Source organism: Epinephelus lanceolatus, chromosome 1 (genome assembly GCF_041903045.1).
Source record: "Epinephelus lanceolatus isolate andai-2023 chromosome 1, ASM4190304v1, whole genome shotgun sequence".
In the NCBI taxonomy this organism is placed as follows: domain Eukaryota; kingdom Metazoa; phylum Chordata; class Actinopteri; order Perciformes; family Serranidae; genus Epinephelus; species Epinephelus lanceolatus.
Genome location: NC_135734.1, coordinates 23,470,262 through 23,490,000, shown reverse-complemented (window position 1 = coordinate 23,490,000; position 19,739 = coordinate 23,470,262). Strand labels below are relative to the sequence as shown.

Sequence of the window (19,739 nt, the reverse complement as noted above, 5' to 3'; positions counted from 1 at the left end):
ATGAAAAAAAGAGGAAACCATAACGTCCAAACAGACAGAAGCCATTATACCTTGAAGATGTGTGGGGGAAACAGAGATGGACAACCATTAGAAAGCAGCAGTAGCCATGCTGTTCTCAGTTGCCAACAAACATGGCCAATGTGATGGTTTTCATGCATTCATAATGCAAGACGAGTCATGTTGTTTCTGTAAACTGGGATGATTTAGAGCTCGTTTTCCTGACAGAGCTCTGCCCACATCAGCTCTTTGCACTAAGTGAACTGCGAAACGACAATGCTGATTCAGCCCGACAACACAGAATGAAAGAGGATTTTTTGCCATTTAGACAGAAGCACAAGACAACATGAGTAAATATAACTCTCAGCAAAACTCATTAAATGCTGGGGGCTCAGGGAGGAAGGGCTGGGGAGAAAGCTAGCAGAATATGAGATCACAGGGAATAAGCTTCTAAAAGCATGTTTGAGGAACAAGGATCGTCTAAGGTTATACTAATGCCAAGTGATGCCTGGAAGTCAGAACAGAGAAGGAAAGTTTTGCTCTTCAGTCATTCGCTTGTAAAGAGGCTCTAAGAGACAGCAGCACTGCATCACCGGATAAAAACTTAATGCCATCCATCTTTTATTGATAAGACTGAATTATAAATGCCATGACAACAGAGCTGGCCATGTCACAGCATGGGCATGATGGTAAGACGGTGGCAAGAGTGGAGGGATGAAAACACACACCACATCGACAGACAGATAGGTTACACTGCCCAACAACATGCATCTGTACTTCACAGTTGAAGTGAGGAAGCTGAGAGAGTGCTTGATAAATCTTCCAAAGGCTTTGCAGAGGCGTTAATGTACTTTTTCCCTATAAATAAAACACCTTGGGCTTTGAAACAGGCATAAAGTCTGATTCATCCAATCTGCAGCCCCCTGAGAAGGCACGAAACACAGAATATGAGAAAACCGAGGGAAAAAAATACAGACATTTATTACATATTGAAGGCAGACGAGTCATGGCATACACTTGCAATTTAATCAGCTGTGTCTCATAATGCATATGAAATATGGAGGAGAAAGCCCACAAGCTTGAAGCCAGACTCCTGGATTCTCTATCACAAATGTTCTGAGAGGAGATGGAGAGAAAAAGACGGAGAGTGTGAGAAAAGGAAAGAACCTCTAGGCATACAGTCTGGAGAGAACAAAGCCTGAGCACTTCCATTGCAGATGGATTTTTCCCAAACATGAAAACTGGATTCACAGACCATGGCTTCCATATAAAATAGAACAGAATAAAACAGAATACAGTAGCAGAGAACCTCCAAATCTCTTCGGTGTCGCTCTTGATGGAGGAATTTGCCATCCACTGTATTCTAGCGCTGGTAAACATAAAGGAAGTGGCCGGGAAAGTTTAAATAGACACATCCAGTTCTGAATGTGGCCCACTGCAACACTATCAAGCCGATCCCTTTGGTCATAATTGAGGCTGGCAGGGCTTTGCTAATGTGTGACTTTGTTCCCATTGGCCTGCCTGGCTCTGAACAGAATGTGCAAAATCTCCAAGGACCCTTGAATTTACCAACAAAAGTTGGTATTCAGATGCAAATTCTGCAACGGCATGCATCTATGTGAGAGTAACTTTCTCTCAGAGAAGTTTATGTGTGTGTGTGTGTGTGTGTGAGTGTGTGTGTGTGTGTGCATGTGGGTGAGTATGTGTCGGTGGAGGGAGGGGTTTGCAATCCTTACTACAGTATGGTATGCTTTTTTCATGATAATAAGAAGCCATGGTTTGTTGCCATCCGTCATCTATCATTCTCTGCTTGCAAATCTTTGCTCCAACACTACAGTCTAGAAAAACACAATTGCAAAACTGTTCTTCTCAACAGGCAGGTCGACTTCATGTTCTTTGACCCATATGAGCATATCCTGCTCATATGCACCCATATAGTTGAGGCATAAAATGCAATAAATTAACTTTTATCTGCCAATTGGGAGCAGCAGAAACAAGTTGTGAGCACAAAATTGACACATCATCCGCGTTTGAGTTGACAATGATGGTGAACAGTTGCTTATTCACATGTCCAGCAGTTACAGACGACATTAGCATTCATTTGGAGTCATATTCCTGTCTCCCTGGTGAACATAATTCTGATATTCGCTCTCCTTTTAGCTCTGTTTTTGGTCTCTACCAACTCCTGAGGGAAATGTCTCTGGCTTGTTAGCTGCTAAATACTAAATAAACCAGCAGTAGCCTGAGGCACAAAGTTCAAACGCAATGCAACGTCATGCTACACTGTCAATCGTGTACTGACTGCAAGAAGCCCCCAGTTCATGCAAACAAGTAATAAGTTAAATATTAAAGTGATTAAAAGAAATATCAAAGTATGCTCGTGTGTACAGTCTTACAAAGGAGAGAACTCGCTTTGTTTATATGTATCTTTCGTGGCAGTAAAGATAATACGGTAATGACAATCAAAATGAATACTACTGATCTTTTAAGCAAACATAAACTTATTGAAGACAAATATCCAGTCAACGAGATGGGGAGACTGGTTTCTATAGTTGGTCTCCACCCTGCACTCCCCCACAAATGGACCATCTAAGTGACACTCCCACTTTGCTGCACAAGCCTGCGGCTAAACACCCCAATGCCTGATTTGGTGTGAATGCAGCCTAACTGTGTGTGTCTGCTGTTTGCTGCTGAGCAGGTAGTGTACAGCAGATTGTTAGAGCTTTTCACTAAAAATGTCCATCTGCTGCGCCCAAACACGATGCAATGAGAGGAAAATTTGCTAAGCTACGTAAAGCTGAGGGGAGCTGCAGATACAGGTGATACAAGCAACTCGTTTCTCAACCAAACTAAAACGAAACTTGGTTAAACTTAGGAAAAGACTAACATCATGGCTAAACGTAATGGGTCAACTGTTGGCAAAACTTTCAGAATGTATTTTACGTCAAAAACAAACCAAGCTTTCTGGTTTCAAATGCTTTGTGTGCTTGTAAACTATCTCAGCACCTACCTCTTTACTTTTCTCTGGTCTGAATGAACATTCATGCTTTAGTACCGAATGTAAACACTGGTAGCTCTGCGCTGTTTAAATGAGCGACCAATGCTGTCATTTCTCTTTTAAGCATCCTGGTAGTACAGCTGCATCACACATGATCTGTTCTACCAATGACCTCTAAGCCATTTGTCAATAAACAATGGCTCCTTGAACAGGTCAGCACTGTCCCCTCAAAAATCTCCCGTCCCTGGCTGATAACCCTGAAATTATATTCAATAACTCTCTAACTGCTCTCTGGGTTAAAATAGTGCCTGCACATCCTCTTGACAAATGTGCCTTTACTTCCTAATAACTAACTTTAATAGTTGAGCATGACAAGCGATAATGCGGAGGCTGATCCCATTCACCGGGAAGATTTAATTTAGATTTCCCTCAGGTTCCGATAAGCTTGGTACTCTGCAGACATTTAAGATGACAGTCAGAACCTGCACAGCAATTTTCTGTTTGAATACGCAGACACAAAGAGCAGTGGTTAGACTTTAAAAGTGAGAAAATGAGATTTGTGCCTCGATGAGGAGACTCGAGTGTGAAATGTTTCATTGTGTTGTTACTGTTAAACTGTTTGCCTCTTCATTTGTGTGGATCTCTCCGTGTTTGTACATTATATTCTTCTCTAACCTTTAATTCCGCATGGAATGTGCTGCCCAGACAGTGAAATATGAACGAGTGTAATTTTAGTACTTAACACATCATTAATCCTGCAGTGGGTCTGTTGCCCTGAGAGAAAGGGTGAAGCTGTGATATGTTCTGGCTGGAAAACTCTCATATGTTCACACACACACACACACACACACACACACACACACACACTTATCTTTCATGCACATTCCATTTGTGTATATATTTTTTCCAGGAGTGAAAAGACTGATTTTTTTTTTCTAGGTACATCCACCTAAATTTAGTTTATCTACTGGCCAAAAGTACATGAACACTCCTAGTTTGGGCTTTTTTTATGATTTAAGCAAGGCACCTGTAAGTTCCAAGCAAGTAAAGAAGTTGACTGGCCTGCTCAGAGCCCTGATCTAGACCCTATTCATTACCTTTGAACAGTAACCATGCACCAGGCCTTACCGCCGAACCTCACTACAGCTCTTGTGGCTCACTGGGAGCAAATTCCTGCAGCCAGGTTCCAAAATCTTGTGGAAAACCTTCCCGGTAGAGTGAAGTCTGTTGTAGCAGCTTATTAATGCTCATGGATTAAGAATAAGACATTCAACAGTCACACTTGGGTGCAATTTGCAGGTGTCCACATACATTTGGCCGTGCCATTTACATTTTTAAGTGGTGATTTTGAGATTCATAGTGCAAATATCATTCATGGAATAATAAACAAATAAACTAGTAAATTAAAAATGCAAAGATGCACTGTCCTCAGAAGTCACCTTCTGGTCACGCTATATTTTGGAAGACTTTCTCACACAGTTAGAGCTTGGTACACAGACACAGCGATGAAAAATCATCTGTATCTCCGCAACTATAATCCACAGGGCCCATTATCTTTTAAATGGTGCGAGTGATGGGATGCCGGGTGAATAGCTTGGTGGAAAAAATAAGAGGGTAAGGAAGAGAGAGAGGGAGAGAGAGGTAGGAATAGAAAGAGACTGTATGATGGTGTCAGTTCAGACAAAAGGCCCAGTCATGATGTGTTCTCGCTTGAGAACAAAGAGCTCTGACAGACTCCCTGGGTCTGTTCTGTTGACTATAAATGTACCCCATACACACTTGCACACACACAACACACACACACACACACACACACACACACACACACACACATACACATGCAGTCAGAGCGACAGACAGACACACACAAACACACCCACACTCTGCGTATCAGACTTCAAACTTCTCTCCAACAAGGGGACATAAAAGGAGAGAACAGCAGTTAGGCTAATTATCTCTGAATCTGGAGGAAATGAACAGCATCGTATTGTTGTATTGTTCTGAAATTGTTTGGCCCCAGCAGCACTAGAGGGACATCACACAGCTACTGCATGCCTCTTTGTCTCCTCCACATTTAACAAAATAACTCAGTCAAGATATTCCTCATAATGAGATAGGAATGCAGCCACACCACAAATAACTAAATCAAAACCTGCTGCAGTCAGGATGTTTTGGCGACTGATTTCGGTCTCCATCTCTGAAGACCCTAGGTTTCTCTTTCATCCACACACGTCCACTTTGCTCCTGCTCCCTGTTACCAGCAGCAACAGAGAGGCATGTAAGGCTAGCGTGGTGGTCTGCAGGTTTTTTGGGGAGGCTTCAGTCAGGGTCCACGGCAGGGTCACGGCATTTACCCCTCCTCCTCTGCACTCTTGCAGTACGCTCCAACAGAGCCCAAAGAGAACACGGAGGTGTTAGAGAAAACACAAACAGAGCCCCGATTGTCCCTGACTCGGGTTCAACCCCCCACGGCCCCACCTCCAGGGGTTTAAGACTGAGAGAATGAGCAACTGTCAATGGTGTTTTGTAACTACGTAGCTGTTTTCACTTCAGATTGGTTTATTCTGATGTCAGAGGGAAATGTGCCTGCTTTGCAGTCTGCCAGTGTCCTTGCCTTTCCTGTCCTATTGAGGTTTGTATGGGAAAGCCATTTGTGGTGCATCCGAGAGAGCGGCACAATTGCCAGCTCCTTTGAGACAGAGGTTGACAGCTGAAACAAGTGAGCAAGCTGGTGGACAGGGCAGCCCGCTGAGTGATGGCTGTTTCTTATTGGCACTTATTGACCAGAGGCAAAGCCCCCCTACAGTGTGTCACATCTCAGCTAAATGGATTACAGACAAATCAGCCGGGGCCGATTGTTCCACAGACCTAACTACCTCACTGAGACCTCAGTGCAGCCAAGTGACTTCTGCATGACATTGTGTGGCTGCAGCACCAATGAGAAATCAAACATCACTCAAAGTATAATCTGCTAAGAACTGCATAACATTAAAAAAGCTTGATGAGAGGAACATTATTGGGATGCACACAGTGATATTTATCTGCTTGGGATAATGCAATTATTCCCCTAAACAAAGCTGTCTGCCTCTAGTTTACAAGCAGCACACGCGTTGGTAAAATTAGATCATGTTCCACGGGACTCATAGATTTTAAGCTGTCATTTGTTGTGTTTTAATTACATGCCATTTCTCTCCCATCATCAAATTAGCACCTGCAGTGGGGACTGCTCCTAATGGCCCTGACTTAATGATGATTACAGACAATATCGGTTTCAACTTTCAGTAAACAACTGCTGCCTGCCTGTTGAATAAATTACTGCTCAGATGAATCAATACGCTGGCTGGAAGTAACAGTTCAGCTGCTGAAGAAGTGATCACCACTATAGACTCGGGATTCTTTTAATGGTTTGACAAACAATGGGTCTTGACTACTTACAGCCGAGGGAATTTTTACCTTGGAGTGGTGGAGGCCTGCAGGCGCCGTAAGGACCATCTTCTCTGGTGTTAAGCATACCCTTGGGGGTTGGAGAGGCGACGGCCACTTCTTTACTTTTTCATTCCGCCCATTCTCTGTCCAAACCCCCCTACCCCTCGCTAGCTGGCTTTCTCCTGGCCCTTTTGTCGGCGGATTACTGGGGGTTTAGAGACGCACACACTGATCCCTCCCTCCCCTATCGGAACCACACAGGGGGTTAAGACTGGAGCACAGAGGGGAGACCTCCACACAATGATCTGAATTACACAGGATTTCTATGTATGGCCACTTATATTCCCCCCATTTGCTCGACTCAGGAATCACCACAGAGCGCTATTCAGTGCTTGTGGTTTTCCCAGCAGGAATCTTGGCATATATGCCAACACCGAGAGCGCATGTTTTTTGAATCTGTAACAACACCTACACCGAGTTCAGAGAGTGTCTTTTTTTATACTAAACTCTGTCTTTTGTTCAATTTAAGCACAAACATGTGTTGTAATCATCCACAATAAACGACCAACACAGAAAATACCGACGGCAAACAAACAAGCCTCAGGTGAAACCGCAGCGATGTGTAACTGCGTGCAGTCAACACACACAGCCCACATCATCCGTCCATATTGTAAGAGAGCGCAGGCTGTCTCTTCTTCTACAGGTCGGTATCCATCTCTCTCTGCTTCGTCCCTGGACAGATGCCCAGACAGCCCATCTGTCTGTGCTGACCTGTGTTTGGGACCATGGGGGGAGCCTAAGTGGTCCACGAAGGGGGTCTCTGGCATGTTGCCCGCCCAGTAATGACAGTTAAGCTGCCAGCGGCTTGCCTAACAGCTCTGGAGGTCTCTCTGTGGTGCTACAGTATTGATATTGTATCGGGTTGCAAAGGGCTTGGCAGCCTTTTAATGAGAGCTCAGATTGATCAGGCGGTAGTGGCTCTCCCTTTACTGTGGATGATGCTCATTGGCTGTCCCTGCAGGCCTGATCCCCCTCTGATCTGTATCACTGACTGAGGAGGGAGACAAACACACTCATGCCCACAGTACATGGTCACACCCACACATGCTGGCATATGTCATGGAGAAATGGAGAAATGCAAAAATGTCAGGAGGGATGTTTTAAGTTAGAAGTTACAACAGTTAGTTGTAATTAAGATAATCATCAGCAAAAGTATTTGCTTTAGTTACAAACATGCTCCAACTTGGAGCATCATAAAGGTTCAGGTGGCAGTGGTGATGGAGTCTGTTTGCAACTGCTGAAACACAATGTAACTGTTAAGGGACTAAATCGGCCGCCAGTCTCATCAAGTGGAAAATACTACTGGCAGTAAACTTTACAAGAACGTAATAGAAACTTGAAATTGAATTCTAAAGTAACAAAAAATTGTTCAGTTGTACTCTGCATGTAGTTATAAAAAGATAAAGTTGCTGTAATCTCAATAATTATGCCCCCAAACAGAATACTTTATCAGCAATTACACAGAAAAAACAACGCTTTAAGCATTTCTTTCAGTAAAGAGAATGGCTGAAGTAGCAACTTACAGTAATAAAAAACTAAAGTTAGGGAAAGTTGAAAAATATTTAAACAAGTTTTATGATGCATGGCAACACCCACGCACATACACTCTTTACTGAGTGAATCACCCACCCACACACAGGAGAGCAAAAGCAACATGTCTTTCCTTTATGCTTAAGTTCTCTGTATGGGTCACTAACTGGACAACAGAAGTGAGCAAAGTTCAAACAAACAAATGGAGAGTCACAGAAAGGAGAAGAGAAAATAGATATTTAAACCACCTGCCTGTCAGCCTCTATAATGGTGCTTCACCTTTCCATCCCTCCTCCTCTTTACCTGCCTCCACAGGCTCATGTCAAGGTCACAGCAGTGGTCTCTGAGACTTGACTCTGTCCTATTAGCCCTCCATTAGGCTCCTGTCAGACAGGCAGCCAGCTGTTAGCCCCCCTGTGGTTGTGATCATGACCCCCACTCAGCCTCTGGACCCCCCTGGGATCTACAGCAGGGGAGTAACAGGATGGAGGTAGAAATGAAACCCTGCTCAGTACCCAGGGGAGAGGGCATTGTGATTACTTTTCAGTGGCCTTTACCACTGAAGCGGCTGAGAGACCATTCCAGGACTGTGCTGCCGATCGGTCACACTGAAATGTGATGTGGAAAAATTCAACTACCGAATGCGCTGGATTTGCACGGTTGGAAATGGCACATGTTGTGATTATGTCCTCCTCAAAATGTTCTTCACACACCCCCGATGGAAACCTGCTCGCCCTCTTTGTCGCCCTCTTCCTCAGTTTTCTCCCTCTCTGTTTTATTAAACATGAATTAGCAGCGCCTTGATCAAGTTCATCACCCTTGTGTTGCAATTAATGCCGTGTCAGAGCGCAGAGCGTGGCCCTATTTAACTACTAGAGTAATTACCGCTCTGACGGCCAGCTCTCTGACCTCCATCACCCCACCTCCACCCCCACGCACCTTCAAACCGTCCTATCACACCTTCCTATCAGCTCAAATGGAACATTAAGCATCAGACAGGACAGGAGATATACACAGCTTTTCAACCAGGGGGAGGGGGATTAATAACCTTTTACTGTGGATCACACTGAGTGAAAAGGTCAATCAGATTCATGAGAGAAGCGTCGTGGATGAATGTCTGCGCTTAATGAGCATTGTATAGCGCCAGGATTGCTGTTGCACTCTCCTACATGTGAAGCAGAAAAGCATTCAAAATAAATGGGGAGTACAGCCAATTCAAGACGCACATAAAATGGCCAGTAAATTCATAGGGTAAGCAGACAAGAGAGGGACAGACGGTCTGTGGAGGAGAGAGGGACACACTTTTACTGCTGTAGAGATTCAATTAATTATCTCTGCATTGCAGTTAAGGGAGAGGAAGACACTACAAGCAAAAGATATGGGGCTTCTGATTGAAGCATCGCTACCACATGCCCTGCATTTTTTACAGGGTGGGCAGTAATGACATGCTTGGTGCCATCCTGTGTTTGGTAAGCTCCTTGTTAAACATGGCTGTGATTAAAAGTTATTACAGCAATTATCTTAACGGCAGGAGAGCTGGGGATCGGAAGAGAACAAGAAGGCCTTTTGTGGAATTTAGATGAAGCCTCCTTTCAGCACCATCGCCCCAGATAGCTTAAGTTAGCTGAGTGATTATGCAAGTGGGCAGAGAGATTTTTTTTTCAAGTGTAGAGACGCACACACACACACTTTCTTCACAGCCAGCCACTTCCTTACAAATAGAGAGCCGACTTCCCAGCCAGTCGATGGGAGCTGACACACAGCAAAAGAATGAGCTGCTTCTGTGTTGTTACTATAAAGCTTGGCCAGAGTGCCGAGTGGCCTCTCTGTGTGTGGCGCCGCAGGTTGGCACGCTCACAGGGGGCTTTATTGGGGTGCCGTCCCGAGCGTCAGGCAGCATGCCCGATGTTGACAAAGCCTGGTATCGCCTGCTGTCAGCCCATTCTGTGTGCACCCGGCGGAAAGAATCAATTAGGCCAAGCTCACAACAGAGCACTTTAATATTTGACTTTTAATCAGTGGGCAGAAGGCAGGCTGGGGCATGAAAGCAAGCTGGCGGTTTCCGTCTTGCTGATGTGGAAAATGAGGGTCCCCGAGTCCCGCAATGTGCATCACATACCCCAGAGAGGATGTGAGGAACCGGTCTAAGGAGAAAATTGCCACCAACAACAGGCTAAACTCCGTTAGGGGAAAATATCCTCCGTCACTCACAAGATATCAAAAGCACCTTACGCAACCAGCTGCAAGGAGGGGAGAAGGAATATCACATAACGCTGTTCGTAAACAACCAGAGCTCTTTGGAAGGGACAGTGGTTTAAGAGGAGAAAAATGAATAGATGAGGTCTTCACTCAGCAGATGAACTGCTCCTTTGAAGAGTTTCTCTTTAAGACTTTTGGTTTTTATCCTTCACTGCCGAAGGCCCCCTCTGCCAGCAAGAAGAGGAGGAAGAAAGAGAGAGGTGAATGCTGTCCTCACGCTGGGGTTTTGAAGTGGAGATCAGTCCTCAAACAGAATAGCTTACCAAAGGCATATCATTCACCTGTCTGCTCTTGCTAGTTTCAGAGAGACAAGAAGGAAAATCAAAGTTCAGCTCCTTAAAATGCTCCGTGAAGCAAAAAGTTACACCAGGCGTGTTTTTTTTTTTTTTTCACAAATAAAACACTAAACTATCACGGCTATATTAGGAGCTGTTTGTTGCGAGTCGTTTGTTAATCAAAAAGGAGAGTTGATTACAGCCGTGCATACTGATGTTTTTGCAAGTGATAATGAGTCAGCTGTGCACAGCTGTGTACATAATTTGCCCACATGTGCTGAGAGCTGCTTCGTCTGCTGCTATCCAACTGTTCACACAGGATGATTCTGATCGCAGCAGCAACACAAGCATGTTACTGGTAAACAGCCAACAGGACAGTGGTGAGCGGCCATGTGTCCGGGTCATGCAGATTTATTACCTCTTTAAAACAGTGTTAGCACAACAGCATTTCCATTTTTTAAAACTCACTGCCTCCAACTACTGATTAAAAGCATAAAACATGGCATCACTGCCTCTGTTTAGCAGAGACACGAAGCCAGCCCAAAGCCACAGGGGGTGAAGGCGATTTTTCAGCTATTGATTTAATAATTCTGAGCGTTGTAGCTTTCTCATTAATTCTCGTGACTGTTTCCCTCAGCCTCACCTCACCTCACCCCCACTCTCTGCCTCATCATTTCACTCTCTTTTCTCTTCTCTTGCTTATTACCATTTGGACTGACGGCCACTGAGGGCGCATCTGCTGCGGCCGTAACACACCCGCTAAACACCCACAGCCATCTTTGATCATCAATTCCATCTCAGTGGGGCCAGCAACAACAACCATCCTGTTATTCATGCAGAATGAAATGCTAAATCGCTGGCAGGTGGATCAAATGAGGTGATGTGATTTTGAGACTGACTGAAGCAGCGTGATGCGCGAGTTGCCTCTGGAGGTGACGAATCTATCCCCCACAGTAAACAAAGCATTGACGTTAACCGTAGCCCGCTGTGCTTGTTTCCTCTGAGACTGTAGAATCCATGGTAACAGGAACAATAATTAGAACCTGATTTATGTCTGTGATAGCCGGATAGGTGGTGAGATAGACAAATAAATAGACAGGCTGACTGCAGTGGAGACAAACCTTGGACAGCTGGGTGCTGTGTTCACATGCAAACAGACACAGAAACCTACAGTAGCTGTAGCATCATGCAAACACCTGCATCGCCACATGCACCAGTTAAAATGTTTCTATATGTGTGTGTGAGAGAGAGAAATGACAGGGCAGAGGGAGATTTCACTTTCACAGTGTGTAAGAAGTGAACAGTCTTACCTTCCTTTCTAAACAAGCTGTCTCTGATGTTCTCTTCTCCCACAGAAATCAGCCTCCGACTGCCAAGTTCTGTAAGCAAACACAAAGTCCAGAGTGGATGAATACTTGGAACATTTGCAACTTCCACTTAGGAGCTCAAACAGAGCCAGACTTTCTCATATCTGTGCCATTCTGTCTTGTTTTTCAAAAAGTTTTTTTTTTTTCTTTTTTTAAATCTATGAATCTTGCACACATTCCGGTTCATCCCTGCCTGATGCTGGCCTGCATTTTCTCTGTCCTCCCTAAAAGACACCATAAGCCATTCCTGAGTCCAGATGCCACTCCTCCCTCACACATACCCCGAGGATGGTGACCCATCTGTTTTAGACGAAAACACTGCGACAAGCTGTAGGACGTGCACATAAACAGACACATACTCCATGGTATTAGCACAAAGTAAAATCCATATTTGAATGATGCTGTGACACCCGAGAGAGCAGGCAGTAGTTCAGGAGGTGGTTTAATTAGACCTCTGCCAGAAATAGTGTAACACTGGTTACATTTGTAACATAATTACTTTTCACCCTCCAGAATATTTTTAGCATTAGTAACAATAATTAGTTTCTGTTTGTAATGCTATGTAAGCACCGCTCACTTTCAGCGAGGCAGACAAGTATGCTTTAAACTAGGTGTTCCAAGAAGCTGAGGTACAGAAAAATAGCTGTTTTCACGCAGCTCTTTCCATCACATCTTTTCCAACTCTGTCTCCAGCAGCTTCTAGTTGTGATCTTGTACGCTACAATGCCTTGTTCTGTGTCTGCCTGTGAAGACATGTTGACAGGAATGGAGCTGTCTGATCCATGTTCTGATTGGACAGGTGTCAGTGTCCAGCATGTAAACATCTGAGCCCAGCCAAACAGGCTTTGACATCTCCATAAAGTCTCTCTCTCTTCTGATAGAGCCTCTTATATGTCATATGCAGTCTTCAGTGAAATGCTTTGCACCCAACAATGTGGTGATGCACACACATATGGTATGTGCAGCACGGCTAAGAATATACCGCAGAACCTTACGAGCCCATGTGTATCTCACCGCCAAGGCACGTCTCTCTGACCCCAGCTGCTCTCTAACAGAGCCAGCCAGCCACTCATGGGTATCAAAGAGAAGTGGCGCCGGACACCTGTGTCTGTCAATCTGCCTGTCTGTCCATCTGGAGCAATATAAAAGCCTAGGACCTCTGTCAAGGCTTGCCTTTCACTCTGAAGCATATTCCTAGATAGCTTAACACATTTGAAGCCAAGGACAAAACAAGGAGGAGGAATTTCAGCTGTGCAGTGACAATACAAACCAGCAGAGACGTCATTTATTTTGACAGGATTTTATATGGCCAAAAATGACATCCAAATAAACTTGCAGCATTCAGCAGACACCGCGGGCTGCAAATGGCAAAAGTGATTTACTTTCCTTTTCTCTCGCTAAAATAAAGGAGTGACAGATTTAATATAAATAAGCAGAGAGGGGGAGGAAGAAGTGAGGGGATTGGAACAGGCTGTGGGTGACAAGGCAGTGTGACAAGTGTGGCAACTGAGAGAAAATGCGACACCTGGCCTTGTCCTTGATGTGAATAAGAGGATGATACATCAAAAAGTGACAGGGCAGAAAGATGGCTATTACCCAGGCAAAGAGGAAGATAAAGAGGAAGAAGAGGAGAAAGTGACTATTTTTAGCAACGGTGTAAAAATACGCCAGGGATTCATTTAATATTCCTTTCCATAAAGCGCTCCTGTGTTAATGAATCATGTTTTATTAGATGCAATAATCTCCTGTTCTTGGCAGAGTTACCCCAAAACTGTAATGGCATTTTGAAGCTTCAGGATCAAATGCCCACGTCAAATAAAACCAATCAGGCAACTCCACCTTCTTCTGACTGAGATAAGATGCAATGAGCTGTCTGTGCGTTGATCGTGATGAAGTTTGACCGTGAGGGTAAATGAGCAGAGCCCACAGCCATGTTTTCTTTGATTGGCTGCATTCTCCCTGTCGAGCAGGGGGCTGATTGATTTCAGTGGGCTGGAACCCTGGCTCTGCCCCTATTGATCCCTTATCCCCAGCCCTGTCTCTTCCCCAATTAAGAGTTCACCAAGCCGCTAGTATGGACTTCTCCTAATGAATACCACCTTCCTGCCAACATCTCAATGTTGCATACACTGTGCTGTCTATCCGTGGTGCTGTCTCACTTCATTTCTCACTTTTGTCTTCTAGTCCTCCGCTCCAATCGTAGTTAATGTGTAGTCATATCTGAGCAACAACTGAGGAATTGATCTGGATTTGTGATGAGGTAGAGGTTTTTTTTGGGTGGGTGGGGGGGTTAACAATAGCAAAAGAATCCCACAGTTCATTAAACATAAGCTCAGGGTAGACAGTCCAAATCTCTGTACATCACCGAGAATCAATTGCTTCACCAGCGGCCAGATTTTAAGGATTAGAGCGAATTGAGCTACTTTGGATGTAGAAATCTGGGATGTGTCTGGGTGTCAGGCGAGGAAGATCAAAAGATTCATTAGATTAGAATTAGATCAAACACAGTCAAAAGTTGCGAGGACAGACAGAGGAGGAGTGTGTGAGAGTGGTCGACGTGAGAGCAACAGAAATCCAGACGTAGGAGCCAAAAAGCTGTCTGAGTCAGAATCAATTTAATTGCCAGGTACACATACGGATACAAGGAATCTGCCTGTCTTTCTGTCTTTCTCCAGAGCTATTGGCACATCAATCTCTTGATCTGCCCACCTTGAGGGTGGAGTAAGAAAAAAGCAGTTCAGACACAGGTCAGTTGTGCCCCGATGCACCCGGCCTTAAACCCGTAATCCCAATGCTTTGGTGGAGTGAGAAAATCCAATTTCAGAGATCTGTAATTCCATAAACCTTATTAGGCACAACAATAGCTGCTACACCCTGAGGGAGAGGCATGAGGGAGGGGTGAGCGTGTGGAGGGAGGGTGGGTAGCTGAAGTTGTGACCAGGCCAAACACAGGCACGGAGAGAGGGTGACGAACACTGAAATGGAGATTAAGGCAGAGTCGGAGTGTAGCAAATCAGGGGAATGAAGAAGACAGAAGTGTTCTGGCACGGATGCACTTCTGGTGAGTTACCGTGACTAGGTACAACATGATGAAACGGGTGACACACTGAGATTCACAGGGTAAAATTTTCAACTTGCCAGTCACTGTGTACAATCAGTGTCCTCACTGCTGCTGAATTCATCATCCCTGTTTCACAGATGCCACGTTAATCAGTGATTTCTTAAATTTGTTCTTTCTTTGTTTTCTTTCTTTCTTCTTTTATTTACCAAACAAACCTGTCTTTGCTTTAAAAGCCTAAACAGCACAGAGGGTTGGGGTGATGTTTTGTATATATGAATAGCATTCCAGAATAGAAAATAATCTCTTTCATTTGGTTTGGATTAGTGTGTCCCACCGTCACCACTGCATCCTGTATTCATTTAATCGTAACATCAATGGGCCACTTAGAATGCTGTTATCTGAGTGCTCCCATTGATTGTTTGCCTAAATCCAGGAGAGTGGGGTGTGTCTGTTTGTTTTGCCGTACTAATGGACACCATCTCAGCACACACCTCAGTGCGAGCGGAGCCAATGGCAAGCAGCAGCAGAGACATGGACATAAAAGAGACAAACAGAGACAGGATGAGAGGAATATGCAGCAGATTGATCAATAAAAATACTTCAAATCCAAACGTGAGGGACTCAGGTGGTGGGAATGCAGATGGAAATAATTATGGTGATAATTACTTTCACGGTGATGAGACTTTGCTTATCAGACAGAAAAACTGTTGGCTTTGAACTTGAGTCGGATTTTGGCTGTGTTCCAAAATCTCCCAATCACTGCTCTTAGCAACCGCAGTTAATTCGGTCATAAATTATTCACAACTGTGACAAAACTGTTGCAAAAGGCCACAGATATCCTCGGGATCTAAAATCTGATTAGAGGAGGAGATTGGAGTGCAGATTTAATACGGAAATTCCAGAGATATAGCAGGGTTTTAGTGACATCTCAACCGTTTGGTATTGCAAGTGAGAAGGGGCCTCTAGCCGCTGTATCTCCTGAGACGGATAGGGCAGTGAAGCCCGTACTCTGTGGCCAGCAGGGTATAATTACATTTCCCCGTGGGGCACCTCCACTGCTGCAGCTCAACCATAGAGAGGGAAGAGATTGAAATCTGATTGCACTCACACACAGCAGTAGAATGGCTGTCCACACGTGAACATTGGGAATCACACGCACACACACTGTGCACAGAGAAACAAGACATAGAAACACACACACGATCACACTCACGGATAAACACACGTGCTTCTCCTTATTTGCTCCTATCAGCCGTAGACTACTCTCTGCGCTCTACACACTGCTGAGAGGAGTGTTTGAGAGGCATCGTCAAAGAGCCCCTCTGCCTCTCTATCATTAGAGCTGAGAGGAGCAGCAGCACCGAGATTTACACACTGATCTCCTGATGCCGCCTCATCGCAGGACCTGTTAACAGCAGCTCATACATACAGATGAACAGGGACTCAGAGAGGGAACACGTGAGTGCTACTTACTGTCAGGCTACTTTTAATGTGTTCTACAGCAGCCCTGTGTGTGAATCATAGGTGTGAATAATGAAACACTATGTTTCAAGTTTTAAGCTCAGATCTATGCAAAAAGTGTATTAGTGTGTGTCCATTAACTAAATGTATGCAAATTTATTTCAGTATTGCTGGCATATATATATATCTATTCAAGCAGCGAGACTACATAATTAATTGTGCACCGGCACCCCTGATATATCGGCACATTTAATTGCTGCTTCCCACCTCAGATGCCATTTTGTGTTTCTTTTTTCAAACCAGCAACATCACATTTATCTACACCCCCAAAATCCTGCTCTCTTTATTCTTTATTTTCCTTTTTGGTGCCTCGTAACGGTGTGTGGCAGAATGATATGAATGCCTTGTCTACATTAGATGAAGAAGCAGATACGATAACGTCAAGCTGTACTGGAAAAATCTGTTTCCATCAGCTTTTATTGGATCTTCTCTTTTTCAGTGTGCCAACTTTTCCTCCTCAGCCAGGCATAAAAACTTTTTAGTACAATTTCAGCTTTTCTTATATTCCCGGTGTTTTCCACTCAGGTTTTTATGGGCAAATTAAAAATATGCATAAAAACAGCAAGTAGAGCAGGTGGAAGAAGATGTAGCTCTAAGACTGCTGAATGGAGCTAATGGGAGACATTAGCTTTAGGACCCTCTAGTCTAACCTCACTGTGTCTAACCACAAAAGGTCAAGGCGGCGGTAAAACGAGCAGACACCGGCGCTGCCCCTGGCTGCCTACGGGCCCGCTGAGACCATCAAGCGGTGTCACCTTGGCTGCTGTCACTGATATCTGCCACCTGTCACCACGCTGCCCCCGCGGCCAGGGATGCGGCTGCGTTGACAATGGGTTTGTCGATAGCACTTCCTCCTCAGAGTGGCGATGGGAGAACATGTCCTCTGCTTTCATCAACAGCTTGAGTCAACAGCTTTAGCGTGTGGCATTAGCATACAATACATATTCATGCCGGTGTCTCCCCTCAACTGCATCGCCAGCCCTCCTGCACATTTTCCAGTCATTTTTACAAACGGAATGTCAAGCGCCCCATTTTCGCCGGGAGTCCCACATGGCCTCTTATGCATTCCCCACACGGCCGCTGCAAACAACGTCAACAGGTCTCAAGGTCGTCACTCCCACTGATTGTGTGTGTGTGTGTGTTCATGTCTCTTAGAAAAAGTGTGTGAACAATGGAGGCAGAAAAAAAGGAATTGAAGAAAGATGTGAGCAAAATAAAATGGTTAGGGTGTAATGAGAGAGAGTGAGTGTGTGTGTGTGTGTGTGTGTGTGTTGTATGAGCTTGAGAACAGATTTATGCAGCACACCTACTCTGATGTGTAATGATGCAATTACTGTTTACTATGTGTGTAAATATAAATCTGAGCAAAGTGTTATCTGTACATCTGGGTGTGTGCATGTGCATCATGCATGTGTGTATGTGGAGCACGCATGCTGCAGTCTTGACATGCCTGGGGACTAGCTGACAGGTAGACTTAGCAGGAGCATCCTCCTTCAGTCCACTGGCATCTCAGTGAGAAAAGAGGCCAGTTGATGTGGGGGTTAGAGCTTCCATGGCAGAGTGTGTTGTGATAAATAATGAATGCTTAAAGAACATATCTCTGAATCTCTTCTTTACTTTCCATCCATCCCTCCATCCTTGCATTCATTCATCCATCCACCCATATTGCTACAAACAGCACGAGGCGTTCAGCTGTCTCCATCATAAATATTTCAGCCTCTAGGTCAGCGCTCACACCCCCCTCCACTCCACTGCTCTTAACCGCCACCACTTGGTGATGACACAGCCTTTTGACCCATAAAGATATTGACAAAACACTGATAGTGAGTACATTCACTGGGACCAGCCTCACAGACTAAAGCCGTGCAGGCGTCTATAGGAGTGGCTGCAGCTGCAACTGTTGAAATGGCGACTCCTGAATGAATGCTGCGCGCCAGATACCTCAAAATCGAAATCCCAGTCCAAAACTGGACCAGTCATGTATATTGAAAAAGTAATATTTTCACTGCTGTAGTCGTTGTTGTTGGCTTTAATTTTAAACCCCCCACACACACATTCAGCAACAGTCATGATTATATTTGGCTGAGTAAATACAAAGCAATGCTGAGACAATGAATGTTCCATATTTCAAAACACCACAGACTGTGAAACAGGAAGACAAAGAGAACTAATCACAAATTAGAGTCAACACCAAGACACACCAAAGAACTAAGAAAGCTGTACTGACTTGTTTCACTGAGTGGATTCTTCTAAACACCATCATAATGCAATAATTCCCCCAATGTGTAGAAACATGAACATCACTTACAGGACAGACAGTTAATATAAAATAAACACAAACTACTGGAGACACAGCACATGTCGACAGTGTCCAGCCCAAAAAACTACCAACTTGTTCCACCACATAAACAGCAGCTCCTGTCCACGCTGCTCTGATTCAGACTGTGAAAAGAGTCCAGTGCATCTGATGAATGAGAGGTCTTATCTCTCTTACCCTGATGAGCAGAGCCGTTAGCGACTCCATGCATAAATCTCAGAGGCGAACAGAACGGATCAGAGCATTCAAGTGTAAACTAGGGCAAAGCTTCAGTACTGTACCCTCTAGATATGCTACTCTGGAAGCAAGTCCTGTGGAGGAACAAGCGATCACACACTGAGGGATACATATGCAGCTCTCTGTCATCTATCACAAATACACACACATGCACAGACATAAAACCACACACCTGCTCTGGCCGGTCCAGTACCATCCAGTCCTGTCCGGTCCGTTCAGATCCGGTCCTCTGTGCTGGCAGAGTGAGGAGCTCGTCTCACCCCCCACGCAGCCCGGTGCAGACAGCTCACTGTTATAGATGCACTGACAAGTGAAAGGAGAGAGGCGTGGTTTCGCAGGAGATAAATAAAAGAGGGAGGGAAAGAGGGAGGAGAGAGGCTCCCTCAATCTACAATTCAATTTTACCCTCACTCCTTTTTTCAGCAGCGTTTCTGTCCCTCTATTTTCTCTCTTCTTTTAGCATATTCCTGCTGTTATTCTATCGCTCCTTCTCCTTTTGCGCCCTCCCCTCTGCGTGTTATTCCTCACTTAGTCTTTGTTCCCAATAGTTTTAGTCTTTCTTCTCATGTGTTGTTTCCTGTTTCTTCTCTTTCTCCTTGTCACATTTAACTCTGCCTCCTCCTCTCTCTCTCTAGGCTCTCATTCATTGGGCAGTAGTGTGTGTGTGTGTGTGTGTGTGTGTGTGTGTGTG

The 19,739-nt window shown here is 44.7% G+C and overlaps 1 protein-coding gene across 4 annotated transcripts in view; it reads right to left on the bottom strand.

Moving 5' to 3' along the window:
- The window catches only part of sulf2a (sulfatase 2a), a 42,222-nt gene extending 22,855 nt beyond the window's left edge, over nt 1–19,367 (bottom strand). For 3 of the 4 annotated variants that reach the window (XM_033627127.2, XM_033627125.2, XM_033627126.2), the window contains exons 1-2: nt 19,221–19,366; nt 11,856–11,924 (exon numbers count right to left, since the gene is read on the bottom strand). The gene's annotated coding sequence lies outside the window, so the exon portion shown is untranslated. Of the gene's footprint in view, nt 1–11,855; nt 11,925–19,220 lie in introns of all 4 variants that reach the window. The other variant, XM_078167537.1, reaches the window with a different exon arrangement.
- Nucleotides 19,368–19,739: the final 372 nt, after the last annotated feature.